Source organism: Vigna unguiculata, unplaced genomic scaffold (genome assembly GCF_037176805.1).
Source record: "Vigna unguiculata cultivar grain cowpea cultivar isolate G323 ecotype 2 unplaced genomic scaffold, ASM3717680v1 ptg000387l, whole genome shotgun sequence".
NCBI classification, from domain to species: domain Eukaryota; kingdom Viridiplantae; phylum Streptophyta; class Magnoliopsida; order Fabales; family Fabaceae; genus Vigna; species Vigna unguiculata.
Genome location: NW_028197022.1, coordinates 422 through 7,500, shown reverse-complemented (window position 1 = coordinate 7,500; position 7,079 = coordinate 422). Strand labels below are relative to the sequence as shown.

General features: G+C 49.0%; 1 pseudogene; it reads left to right on the top strand.

The window, feature by feature from the left end:
- The first annotated feature begins 1,963 nt into the window (after positions 1 to 1,963).
- LOC146873806 (uncharacterized) lies at positions 1,964 to 2,910 on the top strand (annotated as a pseudogene).
- The last annotated feature ends 4,169 nt before the right edge of the window (positions 2,911 to 7,079 follow it).

Genomic DNA, 7,079 nt, shown 5'->3' with positions numbered 1-7,079 from the left:
TAACGATCATAGCGATCTCCTCTGGTACCTACTGGTACGTCAGGCTCGATCCGCCCACCACTTCACTTTCACTTAGGCCTGGGCCAAGTCAGTGGGGGGACCCTGTCGGGCTCCTCCCCCCCCAAAAAAAACACAAACTGTACGTGATAGTTTCCCTTCATACGGCTCGAATCATTCTCATATGCCCTGGGAGGCATCCTTTCCTTGTTTGTTGGGTTGGTTCACGCGCGCGCAAACGAGCACTGGCCGCAACAGCAGGGAACTTATGACCAATAGAGTCAGACACTTAGTTAGCTACATCCGCACGCAAAATGTGGTTCTGGTTGAGGCTTTCTTTCCTTTATTAGTAAAGGGGGCGCGGGACGTTCGCGGAGTCCGTGCCTTCCGTACCACCACAGGACTGGTCGTTCTTGGGCGGATCCCGCTCCTAAACATAAGGGATAGGGGGAAGGTGGCCGGGCCTATCATATCAAAAGAAAAGGGTTGTAAAAAGAGAACCCGGCTACCTATTTCATTCGACGTTCCGCCCGATTCGACCGACTTTTTGATAACAAGAAGGCGGCGAGCTGATCTGCTTTGATCAAGGAAAAAGCCCAGTCAGCCACCAACTCGGTGCAGGTCACGTGACCTACAGCTCGGCCTTCGCTTTTTGAGACTTCCTCTACCCACATCTCTATGTGCCCGCAGCACTTCCATATGGAGAAAGATAGGCTTACCATGTTCCATCAATAGCACCTAACCTATGCCGATTTTGGCGGACTGTGCTCCACCCCGGTGAACTCATGCGGTTCCGACGTGCCCAGAGGCCAGAGGCGAATCCATTCACGGTCCGTAGGACCAACACCATTCGAAGGTGGGTGGCCCGCCCCGCCTAGAACAGTCATGTTTGACTGGGCTTACACACATTCGCTCACTTACGCTGTCCCCCCTCAGCTCACCCTAGCCCCGGGCCTTTTGCTCTTCTAACGTAAGCTCCAAGGCTTCACACCAAGTCTTCGCTGACAGAATATGCATGCTTAAGTAGGGTCAGGCAGAACCGTTGTTGCCTGATGGGGACTCCCCCCATATTGCTATCAATGTCTTCATGTCGCACGACCTCTTAACATTACACCACTGAATCCCCAATCCTTTGCTTGCTGTGCAGTGACAGTACCAATATCCACTAATCGTTGTTTCCAGATACGGTTGCCGGTTGACATCTCTTCTAATTCGTCGATACGAGAAGCAAATTGTTGTGTGAAGGAATCAATATCTCGACATAAGCCAAGAGGCAGATCTTGTGCCACTCCACCTGGTCGTATGAAACTGGCATGCATCCTGGCTCCCGAGACTCTTTCATAGAATTCCAACAATTTCTCCCGCTCCTCAAAAGCCCACAGGGACGGAGTTGATGCTCCCACATCCATAGCATGAGTAGTTAAAGCAAGTAAATGATTTGAAATTCGAGTTATTTCACGGAATAACACTCGTATATATTGAGCTCGTAATGGTACCTCGCAATTCAAAAGTCTCTCTACGGCTGAAGAATGAGCGTGTTCTTGGGCCATCGTAGAAACATAGATAGGGTCGACGACGGAACGAAGAACTCACCCTAGATACAGCTTTTTCGTACACGTTCACTTGCATCACATACACAAGTGCTCTCTGAACCGTGCAATAAGGTCACCCATAACACGGCTCTCCCACTTGAGTTACCTTAGCCCAGGCAGGCCATGCTATTCAATGATATTGGAAAAATGGCAGCGTAACGTAACAACTAGTATTGAAAGCTGGTCGCCTTTTTTTTTAGGGAGGGAAAGCCTTTCTTTCGTCGCCCTACTTCCCTCTTTGCGACCTCATCACTTCAAAGCGCAAACCAATTTCTTAGTCACCGGGCGGAGCGCACCTAGGTACTTTGCTTCTAGCTTTTTTAGGTTATGCAATAGACGGGAGGATTAGCTCTGGATCCCCCCTGCTTGCAGAAATGAATGGATCAGAAGGGGGGGCTGGGTTCTATTTCCGGGCCGGGCGGGAGGTGAAGGCCATAAGATTGCCCTCCCGGTAAGGAAGAGAGGAAAAGGGTGCTGTCATCTAATCTATCTCGACCAGTTTCCCGAGGCGTTGAAAATCCAGACCGGCTCAGAGAATCACTGGCGCTATTTAGCCCTTCGTTTCGCCATTCGAAGTACTACCCCTGCCTTCCCCTTTGTAACATACCCAGGCGCCCTCCCTTCCAATCACTAAGAAAAAAAAAAGACCAATAAAAGCCCTATCTAAGTAAAGCTTCGTCTGTTATTTTTCCGGCCCCAGGGGAGTTTACTCAACCCATTCCCCAGTCTTCCGCACTGCTCAAGTAAGTGTGCGACTCCGTATGAGGACCTCCTTCCCTTCTGCCCACTCTCCGTTCACACGGTTCTCAAAGCAGAGGAGGAAGGGTGGGCAGCAGGTACCACGAGCCCTCTGTTCCCACACATCTATCCAGAAGCAAGTGTAGTTCACCGGTTCCACCGAATGCTCCTATCTCTCGGCAAAGATCGTGTGAGTGTGCAGTTATGCTTCGGATGCTTCGCCATAGAATAGATCGACCCAGTTCCCGTTCTTTTCCGGTGCACTCGCTTTATATCTCCGACACACAAGGAAGGACGCGGTGGGAAGGAAGCAGCCCTAGCCTCTGTCCGGCCGATCATTCCGCTGGCATCTTGCATTCACGCCTCCGTTTGACTGCCGCTCGGGGATGGAGTTGTAGATACGTTAGTCTTAGCGGATCGTTGGCTCCACCTGTTATCTCCTTCTACGACATGCTGTTGTCGTCGCCATATTCCATATGTAACTTAGTCATCTCTGCCTCGCTGCGGGTCAGCACGCACCTCCGAAAGAAACGGAGGACTTCATTCAGTGACTCCGCGATCGCCCTCTAAACGATCAGAATAAGGTAAAGCTTGAAGATAAGTTTTGTACTCTATTAATTTCTCAGTCCCTCTAGTCGGGTGGGCGCCGGCCGGTCTTTCGACCAGATCCCCCTAAAAACCGTACGTGCGGGTCTCCCCGCATGCGGCTCACGCCATTCGAGGTGCCCAGCCCAGCATTCATTCGCAAATCCTGTAGTGAAATTGAGACTGCTCGACCTCGGAAGCTAATTCGCGTGTAGGCAGCGCTGTCTGTCGTACCGTTGACTCTATCTATTCACTTTCATTCATTTTTATAGGCTTGCTCCTCTTTTTCCAAGAATTCATGCACTTCCCCTTGACTTCAGAGGGCCTTCTCTAATAGGGGAAAAGCCTTCCATTTCCGTCAAATGACCCGGCCCCCCCTGGCTCTTCCACCGTCCTGGCTCCCTTTCCTACCTATGCTATGCTCCCCCGGCACAGGCCTACCACGCTTCGCGCCTGCGGCGTTTTCGCCGGACGGTCTTTGCCAGTAGTGCCATCCTCCCCGCTGGCTGTATGGGCGGGTTGTCCCTCGCTGCTGCGTTCTGTTAGGCTATGGATTACAGGAACAAATGTAGTTGAATGAGACAGCAGGCGGGTTACACGTTCCGCTGTGCCGAGATGTGAGGTGCAGGTGGTGATGATCACCCCGGGTATGCGCTAGCGCCCTTGACAGGCACTCCAGGACCCGCCAACGCTCATGAAAACCCGGGTCGGTCCTCCATTCATCTGACCGGAGGTGTGGATAACGAGGCCACCTTCACAACCTTCTCCCTTCTGTCCTTATGTTGTAGTAAGGTAGGGCGGTTCGCTTGAGTTGCTCAACCGCCCCTTAGCCCGGTGCTCATGACGCGCTACGGGACCTCCACCGTGCCGGGGACCAAGCAAGCAGGGCATAGCTAGCGGCATAGGAGCCGACTCGGCGTCAGCGGCTTCGTGCCGCACTGGAGTGATCCAATATGTGGTTCCGCACGTTCCACCACTTCTCCGTTCATTTCCAATACTGATCGTGAAACACCATGAGCAGCAGGATGTTGAGGTCCGAAATTCGAAGTGAAATTTTTGATTTGCCCGTTCCTAGTCGTCATGGGAAAAAAGGAATAAATAAGAAAGAGATTATTCCCTAAGAGCTTGTCCAGTACCAGAAATGCATCTCCTTGCGTGCGAGAGACTTCTATGCCAGCCGTTATTCCCGGCTCTGTTATGAAAGAAAGCGGCAGACTCATCTTACAGGTGTTCCCTAATGAGGGATTGGAGGGTTCTCCTTTATCCCCTTCCCCCCATTTCCGGGGGCCTCGTCCTCTTCAGGTAGGAGAGACTACACCTTTCAAAAGGAGAAACTTAGAAAACAAAGAGAATCAAAAAGGCCATCATTAATGCGAACAAGGCAATAGCCTCGGTTAGAGCAAAGCCCAGGATTGCATATCCGAATAACTGTTTTGCCAATGATGGATTTCTTGCCACGGAATGAATTAATGAACTGAATACGTTTCCAATACCTACAGCAGCTCCCGCTGAAGCAATTGTAGCAGCTCCGGCACCCATTGATTTTGCACCTTCTAACATCTCGAATTGAGAAAGTCTCGTCACCTTATCCTTACCCATGAGGTTGATCCTTACGAGGGGCTGGCTTCCATGACGGTGCCGTATATTGAGTTCTACGCCCCTCCAAGAATATTTGAAATAGATATCCACCCCTTCTTTCTCAAATGCAATCCTTTCCAGTTCTTTTCGATCTTTACGATGCATATACAAGGCTAGAAAGATATATAGTAGGAATAGCCCCTGGATACACAGGAAAAGCCAATAAAAGAGAATGTCTCCTTTGGTTAGGAATTCTACGAAGTTGAATTCCGACATAATATGAACTCAAAAAAGTGAGATTTTTGAGTAATTCAAATGATATAACAGAGCCCTATGGGGGTACTCACCCTTCCTTATACTTAAGTCTAAGGGCCTTGCTTCTTCTTTCTCTTACTATTTTCTTTGATATAGGAGACTGCCTGAAGACCAAGCCAATCTCGAAGAAAAAAGTTAACTACACGCAACTACATCTCCAGATTCCATTCAAAGGGCCAGTGAACAGACGCTTCTCCAAAAACTGTCAAGATTAGCGTACTTACTGAACGATTTATATTGTTATCTATGTTATTTCAGGATTTATTTTCGTTGATCGGATCGCCACACCCGGCTTTCCTGACGGACCACCAACCCAATATCGATGAAAAGAAACGCCTACCCCGGACCCTGACGTGAACGAAGCTCCAATGAGTCGCTCCTCGCTGGAATTAGGGCCGGACCGTCAATTCATCTACTCACTACCTACGCAATAACCGATCCTCGGACGGAGCCATACCTGTGTTACCAAAACTTGCTAGCCGACACCGGCTACCGCAAAGGGTTCAGTTGGTGGGTTGAAATCTCGTCACTTCTTTTGAAAGTCAAAAACGGAGTTTGGTTGCTCGTTCTAGTGCTGAAGCAGAATACAGGGCGGACGCGAAGGCCCAGGCCGGGATTTTCCCCTAACTAAAGAGTAACACACTTGGAGAGGGGATTTCCTTCCATTCATAAGCCCGAGTATCACGATCCCCAAAAAGTAGCCCGAAGTGACTGACCATATAGTTTCGTTTTTTTCCCTTTTCCAGAGACGAGAGAAGTAGCAACCGTGGACCTAGCTCACAGAAGAAGGGGACTAGTTGCGACAGGAAAGAGGGAACATGGTGTTGTGCTTCTTACCTATGATGATTCTGCATTTGCCCGGTCAAGCTTCTTACTGGCCAGGCGAGACCGATCGATTGAAGTTACGGTTCATAGCTAAACCCCGAAGCGAAGTAAGCTGGAGCTTCGAGGTCATAAGCCCATCTGCGCCTCACTCGCTAGCCAACCAAACCAAATGGGATGAAATTATGCGATTCCCTTCTCTTCCGGTTAGCAACTAACTGGCTCTCGTACTCGGTACTCTATCCTCTTCCCATTGAATTATATTACATGACCACATTGAATAGGCTAGGAAAGGAATCTTAGTTAGGAGAACAACCCTTTTCTTTTAGTTTATAATAGCAATGGTAAGTCCACTTTGCTACATAATGCCCTTACCTTTAGTAAACCACCCAGACCGAAACCCGCCCTTTCCTAAGCCAATGCTGCCCACGTTCTCTAACTAATTGCTACCCAAAAAGGTAGCACACTAATCTCCGTCACCCTCGGGTCAGGTCTGGCTTAACCTTATTCCCGTCAGTTTTGTCACTCTCTTTTCTTTCAATTGCATCCGCTTTCAAAGCCTTTTTTCCCACAAAGCCACCCTGCTTGCAACAGTAGATCCTGTTGATTCGGTTGCAGCAGAACAACCACCAATAGTTGCATCCGTTAAAGACCAATCACCGGCAAACACCAACAACGGTTACTGATTCACGTCCGACTTTGCTTTTGATTCCGTTTAAGGAGCTCATTTCCACGAAACTCGAGACTCTCTTGCGTTTCACAGGTGTACCGTTGCCCGGGGGGTGACTATTCAGCAGGTAGCCGACCACCTGCATGGGGACGTTGAAGATTTTCCAGTACTGGAAAACATATACAACTCCCTCCTCGAGCTGGGCATAATGAGCCCTTATTATCTACAAGCTGTCTCCTATATCCAACAGTTTCTATAGGCACCTTAAAAAAAAGACATTTATTAGGCGGCCCGGATGTAGTCCTTATAGTAAGACGAGAAGGACGAACCGGGTTAACAAAAGTCACGATCAGAAGGTTGGAAATCGGATTCTTAATCTGGAAAGCGCTGGTTCGAGCCCAGCTCGTGACAAGAAAGACCAAAGGTCATTTACCCCTCCTAGAATTCCGGAAACAGCTCTACGACCCAGAGGTTAGCGACTGCAACTAGCGTTGGTACGAGGGGAGAGGGAATACTACTTGGAGCCTTACCGAACCAGCAACATATAATTGCGTATATAACACAACACGTAATCTGAATCTGATCTGGAATGAAAGCTCTGATAGTTGAGACATAAATCTAGGGGCCAATGAGTGCTACAGTAGTGCCTTGCGGGGTCGTAGCGCGGTTTACCGAGGGTTTTTATCCTTGAGGAGCTTTATTTCAATTGAAGATTTTGTTAGTGTTAAGTGTAAGTAGTAAGGGCGCATTTCACAAGGATAAACATAATATACCTTTTTTAA